Genomic DNA, 22185 nt, shown 5'->3' with positions numbered 1-22185 from the left:
AAGGGCCAAGTCCAACAGATAACTTTACATCTCTTTTTGGAATGTGGAGGCCCAACAGATTCTAGCCGTGTGCCTGCTGTGCCATGTAAAGCAGATAAATGAGGAGTTGCCCTAAACCTGCACAGAGTCCACACTCTTGAGTTTTTCATGGGATTCAGCAAGTCAGCTCCCTGCTTAACCCACAGCACCTCTTTTTATGTTACTCCCTTGGACTGTGACAAAGGAAGGCCTTTCCATACCCAAAAACTAAAATCAGTAATTTTATACCGCTTTCACTAAACTCTTTACATAAAACGGTATTATATAAAATTCTTAGTACTGATTCGAAATTGATGTCTAGTCTATCGACTTTAGAAGGATTAACCGCTGGAACTTCCTCACCAGGATTTGAATGTGAGACCTGCACATTACATACTGATCTTGGTAGAAACTGCTGACCTTCCTAAGGTGAGCGTCCTATTGCACCAGGCAGAATGGGAGTCTCTGCATTTCACCACACCAGTAAGAGGAAAAAAACAGTCACCTCATCTCACTGCATCAGGGACAGTTGATGCCAGTCTCCTGATCTCATCAGCAGGATTGCCGCCACACCTGGCAGTTTTTGCTGCATTTTTAGATATAGGCCTGTAAAAATATTGGGAAAACCAGAGAAACCCGATATTCTTTCCCTACCGAGACATAAACCTGCAACTAGATGAAGAAATCTATTAAAACGTCTTCGAGGCCTGTCTAAAATGTTTGAGGGTGCTTAACAAAACAAACAGAGATAACTGTCATTTAATAAAACAGTCCTAACAATTTTACAAGAATTGTTTGTCACCTCCAAGCTCTTGGCTGGTCCAGAATAAGAAGACTAAAGACAAACATAGCTGGTATTTTCTGGCTGACATTGGAGGCAGCTGTAGTCACCTCCTATTCCTTTCCTTAAGTTTCTGACAGTGGCCCTTTTCCCCTTTATACACCTGCACCTCACTTCCAGTTTGAGGCAAAGGCTGATCCTGCTACCGAGGGGCGGCCACCTGCAGGGGACATGATGGCCTCCTCGGCATCCTATTCAGGATTCCTCCCTGGGTCCTGCCAGGAAATTGCTGCTCCTCCCTATGCTGGGAACGAGGGCGCTCACAGGTGCAGTTGGCAAAGAAGGAAGGGGAAGACACAGCGAGTAGCTCCCTCTGCAGGGATTCTCTTTGTTTCTGCCACCCTGCAGCATCGAGGTTGGTGCCAAGAGTCACATTTGAAGCAGGGGCTGCTTACTGGAAAATTGTAATGTTAAAGTGCTTATGCATGCTCATGTGACCGTTTTGCCCAAAACCGGACAGGCCCAAGTGAGCACCAGTACTCTCATCAGGCCTGGAGAGTTCCAGTGCGCACAAGGACAACAATGAAAAGTGCCGGTACTCAGTACCTGTTAGTACCGGTCCATTAAAAGCACTGAATCAGGTAGAAGGTGATTGTATATTTGTAGGATTGTAAATCAGCTTGATCCTTGCTTATGTTTGAGCTAATTTTCTTCCAGGGCGTTTCCATCTAAAAGCAGGAGTTCAGGGTTAGGTCATGTCTGATCCTACAGGGAGTGGAATGTTTAGAACGCCATACTTACCCGTTCCCGGAAGTGAGATTAGACGCTTCGGATTGGGTGAAGTAGAGCTGGCCGGGTGGGGCGGGAAACAGGAAGGCAGGATTAAATACCACGACATGAACGACAGGAAAAGGGGGCAGAGCATGAAGTCGGCTGGCATTCTTCAACAGTGTAAAATATGCAGCCTGCACTGGGGCCTGGTGTCAACGCAGGCAGGCTCTACTTGAGCCCTTGTTGGGTTAACAGATGATTCCATTCACCAGTCTCTCGTTCTAAAATATGGGCTTTCTTTTAACATCCCATAAGCATTCTAGGAGTTGTGGATTAAGACTGTAGATTAGAGGGGTGTGAAGAGAAAAACTCGGGTTAGGGGACGTGGTGACCTAATGACGTGGAGTCACCTTTTAACTCTACCCGTTGAGCAACTGTTGGAGTGGTGAATGCCAGGGTTGGATTGGGACAGGAAATAAGCCTAGGCATCAAAATAAAAGTGCCCCCATTAGTGAGTTAGATAGCTAAAAAAGTGGCACATGTATGTAAATTGGGGCAGTTTTGAACTTGTAAGGACATGTTATATGCATGTTTAGCAAGGTATGGGAAACTGCATGGATTTGAGCTTGCTGCGGGCAATGTTTGCTTTAATGTCAGGGGACTCAACAGTAAAAACATGAAACAGGCCCACAAGCTGCCAAAAACCAGTCCATACCCTGACTTGTCAGACAAACCCATCTGACACTGTTTGATTGCCCTATTGGCCAGTCCGACCCAGGTAGGCACTATCCATTAGGCCATGAAGTGTACTCCTTTACTGCTAAGTGTCACATGGGCACAGAACGACAGCTGTACGCTGAACCACATAGATAAACGGCGCCCCTTGCTTTATTCACGCCTACAAGAACACATACTCTTTTAATTACAACAATGTGACACGTGCAGTAATGGGCTATGGATCTATAGTGCTCCTCTTCCTAGGCACTCCCAATTTTGAAAGGTAGAGAAAATACTGATCAAGGATATAAATGGATTTCCCCAAGATTACACACTTTATTGGCTTGGGAAAGCTGGGACTGCAAATCCTTAATCCCCTTGTTCATCAGTCCACAAATTCACCACTCGGCACATCATTCATAATTGTTCGTGCTGAGAGTTGACAGGGTCACGTATGTAAGTACACTCCTGCTTCATTTACATACAATGATACAGGAGGCTAAGGTTGGAATCCATTGTGATGATGGTCTGAGATTGCGAGATCCCCAGTATTCCATGGAAGGGAGTAGGACATTGGCCTTAGGCGCCTGTAGCCATTGTGGCTACTTGGAAGAGGCCTTTAAAAACCCACTTTTTTACACTTGCCATATAATAATTTGTTTTGAGCAACTCAAAGGGGTAAACTTACTCAAAAAATAGTGCAATTTAGCGATGCACTAGGGAAGTAGAACAGTGCAAAGCCAGGATTATTAAGCCCTTCCGTGCTCCCGTCGGCCCTCCCCAGTGCTGCCGTCTGCCAACGGCCGACGAAGCCCTGTCCACCCTTTAGAACGCCCGCACCGCAGCGGAAAAACCGTCCCGGTTAAGGAGTTAAATATGGCCTGTTGCTTCACTCTTTCCAAACGATGGCGCACAAATAGCCTGCCTAGTGCCATTCACACACCTTCGAACCTTAGTTCAAAGTTGAATGTGCGCTGTCTAGCATTGGTTTTGTATTGAAAATGTATCCTTCTAGTACAAAATTCTATGGATAGAATTTTTTTAACATTTCACTCATTGGATGTGTGCTGTACAGTGTAGCACAAATGCAGTGATTGAAACATTTGGAGAAATTTAAACAATTCTCCTACTTAACACCGGTTTTAAGGAGGTGCTATTTTTGACACAAAGTCAATTCCAGGTCTGACACTCTTTGTAGATCAGGCTTTGTGTTTAAACCCATGGATGGTAGCGTGGGAACACCCAAGTACCATTCATGAAACGCCCTCTTGACTTCATGTAGGGCAACGTAGCGCAAAGCGCTATCTACGGTACTTTTCCGGCAACTTTCCAGAGCAAAACAAGTTTTGCGATGATGGAACGTTTAACACTTTGTCAACACTTTGTGCCACTTTGAATTACTTTGCGTGACTTTGTGGTGGTGCACAGTGTTGAGAAATCTGCCACAAAATATTGGGTTTTCTCCTAGTCTTAGAAATTTCTGTAACTGCTTTCAGTTTGTATTATCCTGTTCAGAAACTCCTCTTATGGAAAGCATTCTAGATAATGTTTTGCCCACTAACCACTACTTTTACACTATTTGCCTGTCAACCAGGGATACACAGGCCCCCACCCCCAGCAGACTCAGGAATGGATACGCCTTACGGGCTAGAGATCGATTTATGATAGGCCAGGGGTGCAACACAACCCCCTATAGCGTAGCCCTGAGCCACAGAGGGGACATTTTATCCGAGGAGCACCACTTCAGCCTAAGGTCATTGAATGTCTCTGAGATATGGCAGTCACAGGTACCCACGCAACTTCTACCAGGGCGGGAGGATCATAATTTAGTGTAGCGCCACCAGTCGGTGTATTGAAAGGGCAGGCAGCATGGTTGAGGAAGAGACGTGCATGTCAGGTGAATTGTTAAATATAGCCTGGGCAATGTAAGATATGAAGGAGGCCACATATACTTATTTTGTCATGAGCATTTCACTCAAAAGGACACAAATTCCCTTATTGGCAAGATTATGGATTGAAAAATAAAGAGATGGCACTTTCTTCTTTATATGATTAGAGCTCTTTGTTTCTTTTTCGCTTTTTTCTGCCTTATTTAGTTGGAAAATATTGGTCAGAAGTGAGCATTTTAAAACCGGTTCGATGACCTTTGTGTAACCTGCAGTAAAGAATTTCGAACTCTGCCGTGGTAGATTCAGTCTTTAATCCTAAACAGACCTCACTGCATCAGCTTCCCGGCTGATATAGTGAGCGCCATGAGGTTCTAAAGGCATAATTTAGTCAGCCCTGCCGCATAATATGGTTCTCTCCTCCACGCTCGAAACAGAATTAGGGGCTATATTTGCATATTGTGAGCAGGTGGGAAGACCCATCGCCCTCCAGGAAATCAGTGATTTCAGTATAGAGCTAGGCCTTCATAGGATCCCTTTAAAAAGCTCAGGCCACAAACTGAGTTGCCCCTTTAATAATAATTGTCATTTTATCAACCCAGGAAAGATAAAAGGCTCAGTAGATCATGATTTGTTCAATATTCTCCCCTCCAGGTTGCATGCGGATGTCTGAGGCAGGCCTTTTTTTCGGCCAATCTTTCTTAGGTGCTGAAGGGGAGAAATGATTCCTATTGGTTTTCCAGTTTGATAGGTCATGATGACCCACTACAAAATAGCAAAACCCGTGAGTCACCAGTGGGATACTAAACACTAGTTATTAAAAGAGAAGAGCTTGTTTCTGAATAAGTAGCTAAGTAGCTATCCCAGAGGTATCGAGTTCTGACTTGCATAAAGTGTGTGTACACCCCAAAGGAGAAATAGTACCATATTTATCCAAACTGAGAACATTTTATCATTTGCCTATGCACCTTGGTATTGCAGGAGAGGAATTGCTGCCTCTCCTTTAACATTAAGGAGCCGATTCTGATGTCGTTAGGAAACAGCTCAGAACAAATCGGTCTCGGACTCATTTCCGAACGAATAGTGTCCTGTGAGTCTGGATGACCGATTACGATGCTACCCAACATCGTTCGGTCGTACGCGCAATGACTTCAATGGGAGTCTGTGTTCCGAACGAGAACACAGGCTCTCATTAAAAAAGGGGTGGTTTGGGAAAACTTTGCACCCTGTGGCAGGCACCCCATGGTGCCTGACATATTGTGCATGGTTGGGAAGAGGGGTTCCTTGGGTTCCCCACAGGCCCCGTTTGTACACCTCCGGGTGGAGGGGGACCCGCAACGGGTCCCAAAAGACAGATTCTGACAGCCATTTCGTGTCTGGCAGACTGAATCGGAACGGCTGTCCAAATCGGTCATCCTAATCGCTCGTTTGGAAACCGTGTCCATAGAGCTATACGAATGGGCTCTGAAAGACTTGGGCTGTCTGAATGCCTTTCGGAACCGATTCAGACTGCTTGAACGGTTTCCGGGCATCGTAATTGATCATTAGGAAATGTGTACGATTCGTTTGGAAACAAGGGTTCCCAATCAGAATCTGCAAACCGAAACCCATTCAGAGCCTTTCCTAACGACATCAGAATCGCCCCGTAGTGTGGGCAAGGGCAGAAAACCACCAGATTGACCCAGAGTGGATTAGCATGTTGCAACATCATAGAGACAAAGAGGCACAGTGACACTCTGCTGCAAAGATTCTACAAAGCTGACATAGAGGGGACTGCTCTAGACTGGATCGCATCCTACCTTCATGACGAACTAATGTCATCCATACCCCCCTTTCTCGTCCAAACAGAATTTCACAAAAGCAGGGGTTCCTCATGGCTCTATCATCTCGCCCATGCTTTTCAACATCTACATGAAGTCATTGCCAGCACTGATCAATCAATTTCACCTCACATGCTATAACTATGCAGATGACGCGCAAACAGTCCTTCAACTGAAATGCCCCAAAGACATTGGAAACACGTCAATTTTCAGATGTCTCAGAGCCGTGGATCAGTGGATGACATGGAGCCATCTCAAATTGAATGCTTCCAAAAGAGAAATACTTGTCTGTGGCGATTGGAAACATTATGACCCGCTTGCCGCGTGGCCTGGTGTTCTGGGAACACCACCTAAAGTATCGAAGGAAGTTAGAAACCTTGGAATGACCATGGATGCCAAGCTATCAATGAATGCCCAAGTGAACACATTAGCAAGATCAAGCTTTGTTACTATTAAAACCCTGCAACAAATCGTCCCCCATTTGGGATTTCCACACAAGGTCTAGGCTACCATCTCCCTTGTTCTATCCAAACTCTATTATGCCTGTATCTTCTTCCACAGATCACCATTAACAACCATGAAAAGACTACAACGGATTCAGAACTCGGCTTCCAGACTACTCTTACATATAAAACCACAAGACCACATCTCCCCTGCCTTGATAGCCCTGCATTGGTTACCTGTTGCCAGAAGATCCAAGTTCGAGCTGCTTTGTATCATCTACAAAGCTATACATGGAACGGTACCACTCTTCATCAGGAATAAAATCACCAAACACATTCATCAAAGGAATTTTCACTCTAGTGTGGCACCTCACCTCAAAATCCCAACATGCAAGAAAAAAAACATAGGTGGCACATTCTTCTCTGTTCAAGCAGCCAAACTATGGAAATTTTTCCCCTTAACGTAAGATCAACGGATAACCACTTTACCTTCAGAAAACTACTCAAGAATTGGCTCTTCCCCACATAACCACCATACACAAACAGAAATATACAGCATATCCATCTGTATATAAGCATTTATTTGTACTATAGATATGTGCTTATATATGTGTATTGCTTTGTATAAACATGTAGAATAATTCCGTTAAAAAAATATAGATACTCATTAGTTCTGTTTAATTAATGTACATATTACTGATAGTTACATTATTCTATGTTTTTAACATGTATGTGATTGCATAAATAAGTAAATATTTTATCATAACCATTTAGCTACAATTGCTTCACTAATGAATTGCAAAAAATATATCAATAAATGAAAAATAATTTAAAGTACAACAACACTTGAAAGCTGGAGTTTATTTAATGTATCTTTAATCTACATATGCGACCTTTCTTTATGTATCTATATATTTTCCATGTACTTATGGATCTATATATTTATTACTTTTCTTCTAATTCAGCCTATCCAATGCACTACCCTATTTCTCACACTATACCACTCTCAACATATCCTCTACCTCAACTGTGACTCATCTCAAACTTCTTTCTACTGCTCTTTCCAATGCACTACCTTATTTCTCACCCTATACCTCTATCAATAAATCCTCTATGTCCACTCTCTCATTCATCCCAAACCCCATACCACTATTATTATCCCCAAAATAACCCTTTCTAGACTCTTCCCTACTCCACCTCTCCTTGCATCATCTCATACTGCTTTTACTACTCGGATCCCCTAAAACAAGCCTTTCTAAACCCTTCCCTCTGACTCTTCCCCCTTCACCTCCTTTTTACTCATTCCAAGCCTCCTTCTACTGCTATGAGCTCCAAAACATTCCTCCACTATCCTTTTCAATCCAAATAACAGACTAACATGCCCACCACTCAAATTAATTTCATATTTCACAGTACTAATTTACCACATCTTTTATGGATTCCGGAGTAGCATGCTACTCGCCGAAAAAGTGCTTTGACGTCTTTTCAGGGGTAGTAAGCGCTATATAAATGCAACTACAATACAATAACAATAAATAATTACAAGGTTGAAAATACAAGGTAGATCATTACATGTACAAAACTGTAAGAAGCTTGAGGTAGTATATAGAGTCTACCAAAAGGTATATATGTCTGTTAAAAGGTTGAGGTATTATACAGCCTTAAAAAGGTTGAGGGAGTATGGGGGTCTGAGCTAAGAGTTGATTACCGTGTTGTAGCTGAAATTCAGTTGGAAGAGAAAGGCTTTCAGGTCCGTTTTGAACATTGTCAGCGAGATAGTTGAGCATACATTTGGAGGTATTGAAATCCAGATCCTGGTTGCGCTTTCTGAGAATGATTATACCATCAGTTGTTTACTTTTAAAGGATGGGGTTTCAAAGAGCATTGCTTTAGCATTTCGTGATGGTCTGCAGTCACCTAATAGCTTGAGTTTGTCCCGTTAGGTAATGGGGAGTGGATGTGTTCAGGGCTTTATGGGTGATGCAAGCAGTATCCTGACCCTGAAGCTGTTCGTTGGTCGCAGGGAGGCCGGATTGTTCATAACGGATTTTTAATGCTACCGGTTGCATGACTATTACAGCAACTTGATCAGCTCCTTTGCTGCTACAATCTGAAATTGGCAGGGACGTTTTTAATCTGTACCTCTAATCACGGCACATCAGCTGGTGTTATGAATGTACCAGTTCATTTCTGACTTCGTTTTTTATTCGTAGTCCCTGAACAATAATATATCGGTGGCACCAACGAACGTAACCAATATTAATCGTTTTTTTATACAAAGGAAATTTAAAAAAAAATACAAATACAAAGAGGGACATCTGTAATCCCAAACTTCATCTAAGAACATTGATTCTGCAAGTATCTAGTGAAATTGAATCCTAGCGACTTCCTACGTTAGAAAACTGTCCTGAAGAAGTTGAAAGACTATCAACTCACCGAAACGCTGCGTCGACTTTTTAATTTTCTTGTGATGTATATGATTGTAAATTGTATTTTATTATGAAAAGTTTTTAACTTTGATTGAGTATTTTTTACGGAACAAATTTCATATGTCTCATTTAGTTTGTCATTAGTTTCCTATGTGATACTGACCCTTGTCATTAAAGACTGTATGATTGTTTGCATTTTGATTTTAATTTTTGTTATAGCATTGTGTGAATCCCATGATCCAAATAAGTTTAAATATTGACTAGGGACCCTTGTTTTTTGTGCAAATTCACCCTGTCCCTTCTCTTAACATAAGGGTATCCCCCCTTCTCTCTTACTAGTCTTGTGAATAGCCCTTGCTTCAATGGGCAACCATCGAAGAGTGGTCAGCTTGGGAGTAATGTGTTTATAATTTTTTTTCCCCATAGACATACTATGCTGCCGAGTGTAGAATAGATACAGGGAGGTGAGATGGTCTGGAAAGACCAGTCAGGAGAGCGTTGCAATAGTCTATTCTGGTGAGCACCAGTGTACATGAGCAATAAACTGAAGATCTTGTTCTGGGATGTAACTGCGGATTCCCCACAGAAGACGTAGATGATAACAAGCATTTTTGGCCATGGTGCTGTTTTAAGAATGCAGGTTGATTCTTCTATCCAGGATGACTCCCAGAGACTGAGCACTGTAAACAATGGTGGGTTTAAGGTTGAGGATGTTCTGTGTGTCCATCCAGGATGGCAGCGGAGGCATTGATTTTGACAGAGAGATAAGGGAAAATTCAGTTTTAAAACAGTATAGCTGTAGGTTATGAGAGGTCATGCAGTCGTGAACACAGGTTAGGGTGGTGGTGAGTAGCGGGATATCGTTTTGTGAGGAGACCTTTAGATATTGTTGTGTGTCATCTGCATATTGATGATAGGAGATGCTGACTTCTTAAGAAGGTGTCCTAGTGGCTCGATGTATAGATTTAATAGAGTTGCGGCAAGGATGGACCCCTGAAGGACCTATTAGCTCACCATATTCGGTGAGAAGAGATGATCATTAATTTACGCTGTAACCTGCCCATGAGGAATGAGATGAACAATTTCAGGACCATGCCATCACTGTCCATTCGGTTTTTGGGTGTGTCAAGGAGCATGTGGTGATTCACCATGTCGAAGGCGGATGATAGCTTGAGAAGAATCAGGAGGCAAGGGTTGTCTCTGTCTTGAATTTGAAGAGCATTGTTGACCGTTTGTGGTAGAGCAGTTTCTGTATTGAATCCCTGATTAAAACCAGATTCAGATTTGTCTAGGTGGTCATTGTTTTTCATGTGTTGGGTGAGTTGCTCTGCTACACATCTTTCAATGATTTTTTAGAGGAAAAACAGTTTGGAGATTGGGCAATAGTTGCTGAGGTCGTTGATGTTTTCTGTGATGCCTCAGTGAAGTTTGAAGTCTTCCAGAACGATCACTTTGTCACTGCAGGTGATTTGGTCAGTTATGAGGTCAGTGCATTCCTGCACAAACACCACAACCTGATAGATGGTAGATTGCCTTTATTCTGAAAAAAGAGTTGTGTATAGTGCAGAAATCTAGAGTAAGGCATTGAAACATGGAGAAGGGGCCACTTGGTATCTACTTGCATTGTAGTGAATCTCTGTAGATGACTGCGATCCCGCCCCCGACACTGCCTACTCGGTCCTTTCTAATGATGGACTAGTTTGGAATAAGTAGCAGATCAGAGGTGTTGTTGGATCTGTCACTGAACCAGATCTCAGTCAGAAATAAGAGGTAAAGTTTGTATTGAGAGATGGTATTGAAGATTTCCAGGTTCTGCTTCATAGGAGACCTACAGTGGTGAAGCATGGCGCTTAGAGATGAGGTAATAGATTTGGTGTGAGGGGTGTCAGGGGTTTTGGTTATTATAGAGATATTGTTCTCAATAGCAGGCGTCTGCTTTGGACGAGACTTGTCTTTGAATTGAGTAAGTGAGATAGCTGGGATTCGGTAGCGGCTGGTGTGCTTGACGAGCGGCAGGGGGCAGGGGCGTTGGGGGTGCGGGTCGGAGAGGTATAAGGGTCACAGGTGAAAAACAAAAAAAACATACCTGCAGCCATTCCCGATGCGCTCTTCTGCTCTTCAGTCGTCCCTGTCGCGCTCTTCTGCTCCTCTTCACTGCTTGAAGGCACAAGCTCACAGAATACACTGCAGCCAATCCTGAAGCTGCTTTCACGCATCAGAGCAGCTTCAGAATTGGCTTGAGCGCCCCCGATTTGCACTCCAGGACATACTGTAATTCGGTGCCTGCTCACTTCAACCCAGCTGCGTTTAAGGGTTGAAGAGAGCTTTCACTGTGCATGACGGTTTGTCCGGCCTCAGACGGACGGCCAGCCAAGCCGCCATGTGCAGTGAAGGAGAGTGCATCACCACTCCCCTCAGTGCCTGTCACTCCCATGTCCTGCTCCCAAGATTCAGAGGGAAAGAAAGAATAAAACAAGTGTTTATATTCGTTTTATTTTTATTTTGCTGATGTTTTGGGGGTGGGGGGAGCCGCTCGTCTGCCATAGCTGAGGAGCCGCCGCTGCTAGAATTCTCTGCTGGTTGAAGTTATATAGGTTTGGGGTTAGTGGTAGAAGGAAGGGGAGTACAGGTGATTGGGGGTAGCTGGGTGCATTAGCTTGTGAGAAGGTTGGCACTGTCAGCTTGTGAGAGAGTGGGTCAAAATTTTGTGGGGCGAGGTAACGGACTACTCCTAAGTTTTGAACGAGGATAGTGTGTCTTTGGCTGGGGGGATAGATAGTCTAGGAGATATGATAGTCTGGTGTTTGACTGGATTATGGTCTCATCGAGCTGAGAATATTTTGAGCGGAGGGGATATAGTTTATGCCATAGTGGGTTTCGGGAGACCGGGGATGAGGTAGAGGAGTTAGACGGGAGGGGGTGTGGCGTGTTTTGTTGGTGTGTGGGAGGTGAATAGGTGTGAGGATGATGAAGCCTGAGAGGAGTGTGAGTTTTAAAGAGGTGGAGCACTGCATTGTGAGGTATGTCATGTGGGCTCAGCAGGACTGTGAAAGGTTAGTGGTGGTCATTATGTGAGGTGAGGCTGGTTGCCAATTACTGTGTGCTGATGTCATGTGAGGGAAAGGAGTGCAGTGAGCGATTGAGGGAGATGTGTAGCCAAAGTAAGTGAAGAGAGTGTGCGCATAGTTGGAAAGAGGTAGATTTAGATCACGTTATATGTTTCGGTTAGCGGGCGACAGTGAAGAACTGCTCAGGTGTGGTTGTAAGTGTGTGGGGTCTGTAAGGGAGAAGAGTTGTTGTGAAGTCGTAGGGCATGTGGGGCAGAGGTAAGGTGTTCAGGAGATCATGAGTCATTAGATGAGGTGAAGTGACAGAGGAATTGTAGCTAGTGTGGACGAGGGATGTGAAGATGTTGATGTAGGATGGAGGACTAGCCCACAATGGGTCAGTGATGAGTGTGGAAGGTAAATGGGGTGTAGCTTGTAGCTGGAGGGTTGTCATTGTGGAGAAAGGGTGTTCTGTGTCTATGAATGCAAGGCAAGTAGGACTGTGGACTGGCGTGACAGGGTGAGGTGTAGTAGGATGGGCTTGTTTGTACGTGATCCGGTGGGATACTGTTATGCCAGTGGAGTCTGGTTGTGAGAGCAGCTAGTTGTAACAAGTTGATGAGAAGTAAATGATTGGAGAAAGAGGAGGGAGTAGGGGATGGGGTCATTGTGAGGGGTATAGTGAAAGTTGTGAGGTATGATTGTGCGGGTAAGGGTACCCTGTAAGTGGTAAGTGTCAAGACCACTTGTTGTAAATTGGTGGGAAGTTGATGGTTAAGTTGGTTGTATGGAGTAAGATTATGTGAAATGGTTAAATAGTGAGATGTGTGAATCTTTGGACTGAATCAGAATTTTACCATTCTTGAATTTGAATTTAAAACATTTGTAAAGCGCAGCGTTCACCAAACGGTTTCTTGGCGCTATAATAGAAGGTCTAGCAACAGAGGGCGGAGTAACCAAGCGCAAAGGAAAATGGGCAGGTTACAAGGGAAAAGCCTGTCGAAATAGGAACGTTTTTAAATCTCTGCGGAAAGATAAATATTGTGTGGCCAAGCGTAGGTGATCAGGGAGGGAGTTCCAGAAGGTGGGAGCCAGAGTTGAGAAGTTGGCTCCACCCCACTTCTTACGCTTAAAACATGGAATATGCAGGAGGGATTTAGAGGAGGAGCGAAGCTCTCTGATCGGGACATACTCTTGGATCAGAGAGGAAATAAAAGCGGGGGCAGTGCCCTGGCGAGCCTGAAAAACCATACAGCCGGTTTTAAAAAGGGAGCGTTCCTTGACAGGGAGCCAATGAAGCTCCTTTAGAAGGGGTGTGGAGTGGTGAAAGCGGGGGAGAACATACACCAACCGGGCTGCTTGGTTCTGGATCATCTGGAGCTTCCGCAGGCTGTATGCAGGGATGCCGTTGTAAATGGCATTGGCATAGTCCAGCCGCGAGATCACCAGTGCGGACATGATCAGCTTAAGTGCTTGGGGGGAAAAGAAACGGGAGACAGTACGAATAGTTCGAAGAGTGAGAAAACAAGAAGAGACAACTGAACTGATATGTGAGTGTAGAGTGAGTTGGTTATTGATTTTGACACCCAGGGTTTTAACTGTGGAAGAAGGAGTGGGGGAAATACCAAAGGAAGAAGGCCAGAAAAGAGAATTCCAGGGACTGGAAGAACCACCAGTGAGGACCAACTCGGTTTTGTCCGGGATTCAGTTTGAGATGGTTGTGGCTCATCCAGTCCCTGATAAAAATCATAATAGATTGGAAATTTAAGATAGAAAGGGGTGAGGAGGAAAGATTAAAGATGAGCTGGAGGTCATCCGCGTAATTGTACACGGTGACCTCCAGCTGCTGAAGTGCAAAGATTAGAGGAGAAATATAAAGGTTAAACAATAAGGGAGAGAGAGAAGAACCCTGGGGGACACCACAAGTGACTTGTAGAGGTGTGGTAGTGGTTGTGGATGGAGATAGTGGTGGTTCCATTTAATAGTGGTGAGGATGAGATTTGGAGCTTTCAGGTAAAAGGAATAGAAGTAGACGAAGTAACGAGTTTGTCACGGAAGCTATTAGACCAGATGTAGTGTTATGTATGGAGCAGATGAGGTCTGTTATAAGCTTCCCATATTAGCTGCTGCAATACTGATAAGCAAATAGTATATTTGGAAAGTCTGCCAGGGTGTTGTTTTAAAATCGAGGATTTGGAGAGATTAGGAGGGTATATGATTTTGAAAGAGTTGATTCCAGCTCTATCTTGGTACATTTTACACAGGGCTCAACCAGATTCTAATGTTGGAAGTCAGAATGGTTTTCATCACACACATTTTATACATCGAAAATGAATCTTACATGTATAAATCAGTGTAATAGAAATGTTACCTAAGACAATGAGGGCTCACCGTGTAGGAGTCATGTTATGTAGCGGGCCGCATAGTTTACAAGTGCTTGGACTGAAGAAGCACAAACCCAAGATTTAAAACGTAACTCAGTGGTTGGTTTGGCTTTACTAATAAGAATGTATTTCTACCCAAACAAACTCTCTTTAGAAGCTTCAAGATAATGAAAGACTGGGAAGAAAACACGTACGTTTATAAACTATATGTTGGAGTTTGCATGCAGCTCTTTAATGCTTGTTCATATTAGGTTTGTGACATATGTACTGCAAGCGACAAAAAGAATCTCTGTGGCAAAAAGCAGTAATCCGCTGAGCTATCTACATAAAAAAACATTTCTGTGATCTGCATTGTACACTTTCTTTGCACCAGATTAACCCTCCGCGCTACTTTATGGTGAGTGAAATCTGCAAAACTGCAAATAGACAAAACCCCCATCTCTCTCTAGCGGGTAGATTGTATACTAATCACCAGCGCTATCTTGATGTTTTTATTATTGCTTGAAAATTGCTCGGCATATCAGGAACTCTGCAGCAGGTGCTTGTAACTCCACCAGACACTTCTAAATGCAGACCTCCCCTCCCCACCCCCCGAGCTCGGCGCCCAGTGCTGTGGGACCGGTCGCACCTCCTTAATGTCAGCTCTGATAATGGGACAGAGCACAGACATTCAGATGGGGATACGGGAACATTCAAACCTGGCCAGCGAGACATGACAATTGACATGAACATTGAGACAGGGAGAGACACAGGCACCAACATTAGGAAAGATACTCACTCACATAAATTATAGTTTTGAGTCACATATACAGCCACTGGGGCAAGGAGGTGAATAGTGGCGTGGCAGGGAGGTGCATACACTAACTAGAGACACAAATACTAAGACAGAGAGACAGAAACCTGCCTAGAGAGACTCTGGTACACGGAGGTGCACACACTGGGACATACAGACCCAGACACTAAGGCAGAGAGACATAAACCTGCAGATACAGACACTGGGCCAGGGACAGGTGGATACTGAAACGAGAAGATAGTGACACTGAGATAGGGAGACAGTCTGTGGGACAGTGAAAGTTGGGCCCTTAGACAGGGAGACAAACATTAGGACAGGGCGACCTGGATACTGGGACACAGAGAAACACACACTGATAAAGGAGCTGGTTCACTGGGACAGGCAGATAGACTTTGGGGCAGAGACATGGACTCTAGCTCACCCAGACGGTGATATTGGGTCAGTGAGATTGGAAAAACACGAGAGGATAGACAGACATTGCAGCAGGCAGAGGTGGACATAGTGACCAGGGATGCACGGGTACTAGGAGGACACAGAGGCCGGTGCATTTGGAGCCAGGATCATGAACAGCAGGAAGAGTAATCCCAGAACCTGTGAACAATATACAGACTCTGTCACGCGTGCATACGTACTCCGGAACAGGTTGGGGCACAGACAGTGGAATAGGGGGACACGGGGGCACAGAGCAAAAGACGCTGAGGTGGTAGGTAGAACCATTGGTGACAATACTGACCCTACGCCCCCTCACACCCTAACGCAGTCAAGATCTCCACCCAAGTGATAACTACACTCATGGGAGAAAGGCATAAGACCCAATGCCACCACCGGGGGATCGCAGTATGCCGCGGCCACCCACATACACCCTGAATATGTATCCCACTGTCCACACACATGGGTGTAGGGGAAGATCGCATGAACTGACCTTACCCTATGGGCACACCACAGGGAAACCCATAAATACAGAATACATAGGCAAGTGTTGGACAGTGACCATGTGTCATGGAGGATACAAGACAAATACTGGCAATGGAGTCCTATGAAAAGAAACTGCAGCTACGGCGAAGATTACATATTGGGCGCATGTGCACACTGACGTTATGAAAGGCCACAGTGCCCCCTCATGCCATCACCATAGAAAGACACACAATGCTGAACAAATGAGGTCTGGACACAATTACATGGATAATTGTGGAGAAGAGCACAATACTCGACTGCCCCATGACAGGGCTTCACCAGAAACATCCATAACTGGGCCCATTGCCACAAACCATACCTATGTGGGTGCTGGAAAGGGTCGGCTTATGCAACCAACCTAAGGTGCAGCCAGGCATTCCAGGAAACCCCACAGTTAGACGAAGAGACCCTGCTTGTCAAGATAGCGCCAAGAGGACATGAGACTGGCAGACATTGATTTTTATACATATTTGTAAGGTCAGAAAAGTTCGACAAATTAGATTATCCCACTCTTATTTGCGTCATCAGTGCGAAGAAAGCACGATGTGCATCTGGAGAACACAACCAACGTGTGCATCACTCCGTGTTAGAGGTGCTATGGTGCACGTCTCTCATTGGTGCACAATTTCAAGTTGGACAAACACAGCAGAACATCGTGTGCCTGTTATCCTGGAAGGCCCCACAGAATGGGACCACACCCATCCATCTCTTAAAACAATCACCGAGGGCGTCCCTGGAATCAGTCCTGGAAACAAGGCTCTCACTCACTCGCTCCTCGCTCTAATCTAAACCAGGATTGCCCCTCTCCCTTTTGGCTTACCCCTGCGTGCCTCCAGTACGTCATTGGCGAAGCTCTTAGCAACAGCGAAAGGAAATTGAATGCTGAGAATAATGGAAACGTTAAAGCTTATAAAAGTAAAGCCAAACTGAACCGTCCTGACAAAGTGTGCAATATTGTTGTATGAAAAGGCACAAGGGGGAATTCAGAGAGAAAAAAGAAATTGGTCCCAAAAAGAGGCGGCGGGAAGTGAATAAACGCCCACAAGGAGGCGATATTTATTGTGACATTTCTTTAGATTTCAAATTATACAAAATATCACCAGCATTTAAGTTCTATAATGACAGGTGCTAATGGTACCTATTTCAAGGGTGCTCGTTGTATACACCTTTGCAGGCTAAAGGTCTGAGTCAATTCTGCTGGGTTATTAGGTCAAATCATTTTTATTGGCATTTCCTGAAAACAACAAACCCCGCATCCAACTAAAAACCTACGCCCCCCCCCAACCCCCCAGGCCCGCCCACTCTTCCAAAGTTTGTAGAATGCATAGTCCATGAGAAAGGAGCAGTAATATTGGCATGACGATAACAGTAGATAAGGAGAAGGATTACACAAGTCCTAGAGGAAACGTTAAGTTGTCTGCATCTGAGATTCCTCCGCCGTAGATAGGCGGATGGGGGAGTAGTAGGCCACTATCTTGGAGTCCACCAGGATTTTTAGGAACCTGAGTTGCTTCAGGCATATGTCCTCTCCTTATAAGGCCGAGGGGAAAAAGTCCAACAATGGCCGGCATTGCTTTTTTTTTGTTTTTACATTTTTTTATTGACAGCACAGAAAGAAATACAGATTAAAAAAAGAAACAATTTAGCAGAATGAAGATAAGAATGGCATATATTTCAAATTAATACTGATAGATTAATCAAAACATATTTAAATGAAAATAGAATTGGAGCGTTTCGGGGCAAAATTACATGAACATATCTTAATCAGATAACATCTAACAGCTTGGAGCATGATTACCTAATTTATATAAAAGTACCCCATATTCTTTCACATTTCAATAAAGATCGGACACCTCTTATTCTAGCCAAAGCATACTCCATGGAGTGTATTTCATTAACTACTGACCACCAGTCCATTATATGAGGAGGCTTCGGAGAGATCCAAACTCGAGCGACAGCTAATTTAGCACAAGATAATAGAATGGTGACTACGTCTTTATTCGAGACAGGGACAGTATGTACATCTAATAAAACAGTAGATGCTGTGAGTAATGGAGGGCTGACAAGTTTTTGTTTCAGAATCTTATCCAGAGCCGACCAAAATTTGTTTAAGACCGGACAGGAGAATAGCATGTGCTCCAAATCAGCTGCAATTAAAGCACATTTGGGGCACTTAGTGCGATCACTGAAGAGGGTATTAGTAGACCACTTAGAAATCCTTTCTGGTGTATGATATAACATGCATGTGGTCTTAAATTGTTGTAATCTTAAACTAGAAGATTGGACAGCGTTATTGATATTACATAGAGAAGCGGTGATCTTATTAGGATTAATATTCAAACCCAGCATACTGCTCCATTTCTCTGATATTTTAGAGCAGTCATTGTTTCTATAGACGTTGAGATATTTACAGCCATCACTAATTAGAGATCTGTTCTTAGACGAATAGAAACAATTCCATATGTCAGATTCCGCTATTTCCATCACTTTCATTTTCCGTATTAAATAATCATGGATTTCAATATACTTAAATCTCGAAGCTTCTGTGAGATTGTACAAATTTTTAAGTGTCTCAAAATCTAGAAAGCCATAGGAACCATATAGATCTCCTAAAGTATTAATTCCACGAGTAGACCATATTTTGGCCGAGCCATCGTTAAAAATCCCGGGGAGTCCCGGATTTCCCCAGAGCAAAAGTTTTGAATGAAAAAAGGATGTTTTGCAGATTGCCAGAATTTTAGACCAACTCTTGACTGTATCTCTAGGCGTCTTAAATTTCATCCTTTTGAAATAGTTTGGATCGTTGGTTCTTAACAGAAACATATTAGAGTCAGAGTTTAACATAAATATATGGAAATGGAGTTGGTGATCAGTAAGAAGTAGGCTACGCAGACGACTAATAAAAGTTGCCAGGAAATATTATCTGAAATCGGGGAAGTTAAGACCACCTTTATCTAAAGAACACTTAAGTAGTGTCATTGATCTTCGAGCATTCTGGTACCCCCAAATAAAACTACTGAATATCCCGTCAAGTTTCTTAAAAAACAAATTATTGAGAAGTAGCGGGATGGAACGAAATAGATAGAGAAATTTGGGGAGTAGTTTAATTTTAATTACATTAATCCGGCTTATAATGTTTAAAGGAATCTTGTGCCATTTTTTAAATAAAAGAGCAGTTGTTTTTAATAAAGAATCATAGTTAATTGAAATGACCTCACTGATTTTAGATGAAATTTTAACACCCAGATAAACGGCAGTCCTGCAGATCCCTGGGATAGATACCACAGGTTTGTAATTCACAACTATTTGCATTTTGTTGTTGTTTAATTTATATCCTGACACAGCGCCGAATTTATTGCCCTCTTCAGTAATCCCCTTTAATGCCTCCACTATGTTTGTGGAGTAAATGGCTTATCATCGGCATAAGCGGTAATTTTCAGGGAGTGAGCGCCAGATGTAAAAGGAATTATTCGGGGCTGTGCCTGTAAGGCATGAATAAATGGTTCCATTGAGAGCGCAAATAGCAAGGGTGACAATGGACACCCTTGTCGAGTGCCTCGAGATATGGAGAAAAAAGGAGACATCAAACCTGCATAGCTAATTCTTGCTATGGGATTGTCGTATAAGGCACGTGTCCATCTTAGAAATTGACCGTTAAACCCAATGGTTGACATAACTGACCAGAGATAATTCCACCCCACTCGGTCGAACGCTTTCTCCGCATCCAGCATTATCATCCCGAGTGGGGTGGAATTTGTCTCTGCCAAGTCAAAAGCAGTTGTGGCCATGTTGATATGAGCGGTGGTATCTCGACCAATAACAAACCCATGTTGCTGTGGATTCACTATTTTTGGTATGAGAGGGGCGAGTCGGGTTGCTAAGATTTTGGCGAATACCTTAGCGTCCGTGTTTATGAGTGAGACAGGTCGGTAGGACCCGCACTCGTCAGCAGGTTTACCCTTTTTTTAAAAAAAGACAATTTTAGCGATGTTCCATGAGCTCGGGGCTTTCCCATTCTCGCCGATAGCTCTAACTACCTGGTGGAAAAGGGGCAATAACTCATTCAGACAAAGTTTATATAACTCTAGAGGTAGGGTGTCCTCACCTGCCGCTTTTCCAGATGGTAAAGAGAGAATGGCTTCCTTAATTCCTATTAAACTGATGTGATCCGACAGTAAGTCTAGCCCTAATAAACCTCTATTTTTTTTTATATTATTGTCCAAATAAGATTGTAGTAGAGTCGTGCTGGGGTGGTTTTCCGGGGTGTATAAAATTCTGTAGAACTCCACAAATTGTTCCATTATCTGTGCAGGCTGATCATAAATAGTGTTATTGGGGCCTTTTAATGTTTTGATCAAGGTCTTAGCCTGATCGTCCGCGACTTTATAAGCCAACATTTTCCCGATGTTATCCCCGCTTTCGTATTGGGAAACTTGAAATGTATGTAATTTTGCACTACTTTTTGTGGTGACGGTCTAGTGTTTCGAGCGAGGGCGAGACCGGAACCGGAAGGGCGGCCATTTTAGATAGCGGCCGAGCCCGATGTAGAAAGTGCGCTTTTCCCCGGCGCTCCGATAATTAAAGCAGCTTACTCAACACCTGGCCTCCGTGTCCTTATTTCATAAGCTAAGGGGCAACTTCCACAATGATGACGAGGCGGGATGAACAAAGGTAGACCAGCGGCTCTAAAAAATAAATAAATATATATATATATTTCGAACATTATAAAACGGCGGAAACTGAAACAAAAGGGCAATTAAGGAGAGCCTCACGAACTCGGAGCACGGCAGAGGGTGAGCAGAGCACAAACACCAGGGCGAGCACAGAGACAGTACAGCCAAGCTGGAGCAAGCACTAAGCAGAGGCAATCGCCCATAGGGCAGGGCTCAACTGCACGCACGAAAAAAAAAAGGGGCCCAGCAACGAGCAGAAGCAGGCTGACGCGCGCTGCACGCAGGAAGAGCACGCTAGCAAGGTACCCAGCACAGGGCAACACGTCACGCTCGGAGTCACGAGGAGACACTCGTGCAGTAGCCACCTGCAACTCCTGAGAAACACGGAGTGTGCCCAACGAGCGGACGGGTCTGTGGGAGAGCAAACAACCCGGCCAGGAAGGAAAGGAGGGAAGCAATCCTGGACGCCCGAGAGGCATCGGACAGCGATGACAGCAACCAGAACCTGGAGGAAGAAAGAGACGAACGGCAAGCACCAGGTAGCCCGCCCAGTGTCAGCGGACAAGCCCGAGCTCAGCCACGGGACAACGGAAGGATGGCTACTCCGTCTACCTCACTCACCAGCATGGTGCCATTCCTGCCTAAGAGAGGAGAACCCACGATGCCATGGGAAGACTGGAAGAGGTACTTCCTAAATTATTTGTCGGCACTAGAAGAAGAGGGTAAAGCAGCATACACCAGTCCAAGAAATAAAAAAATACTCCTGCACAATTTGGGGCCGGAAGGCATACGAGTGTACGACAACTTGGTAAAGGTCACAAGGCCAGCGATGGACACAGATGTTTTCCAACACGCAATAGAAGACCTGGATGCGCATTACAGGCCAGTCGTGTGTGTGGCCATTGATCGATGCAACTACTTCCAGAGAAAGCAAGAGAGCGACGAGACTATCGATGAATACGTCGCCGCGCTACAAAAATTAGCCTTAACCTGCAAATTCGGGCTCTACACGATGATCTGGTGAGAGATCAAATCATCATGCACACGTCAAACCATGCAGTACAAAAAAAAATGTGGGTTAATGGCGACGCGCCCCTCAAGGAGGTATGGGCTCTAGTGAAGAAGGCGGAATTATCCAAAAGATGCGCGGAGGCAGCCATAAAAGACACGGGGATCAAACAGACGGTATGCAGAGTGGTGGTGAACAGCAAGGGAGATAAAACCAAACACTCAGTACCGCCCAGAAACCAATACTCGAAGAGACCCCAGCAGAATGGGGGGGGGGCGCCACAGAAGCCAAGCGGAGAGAGGAGAACAAGTTGCTACAGGTGCGGCAGCATGTCACACGTGGGCAATGACAAGGTGTGCCCAGCTTTCAGGGCAAAATGCGCGTACTGTGGCATCTTCGGCCATTATGAAAAAGTCTGCAGGAGAAAACCCAGAGGAGCAGCAGTCAAGTACGTCGACCA

Source organism: Lissotriton helveticus, chromosome 5_1, assembly GCF_964261635.1.
Source record: "Lissotriton helveticus chromosome 5_1, aLisHel1.1, whole genome shotgun sequence".
Classification (NCBI taxonomy): domain Eukaryota; kingdom Metazoa; phylum Chordata; class Amphibia; order Caudata; family Salamandridae; genus Lissotriton; species Lissotriton helveticus.
Note: the sequence above shows the minus strand (reverse complement) of the source record.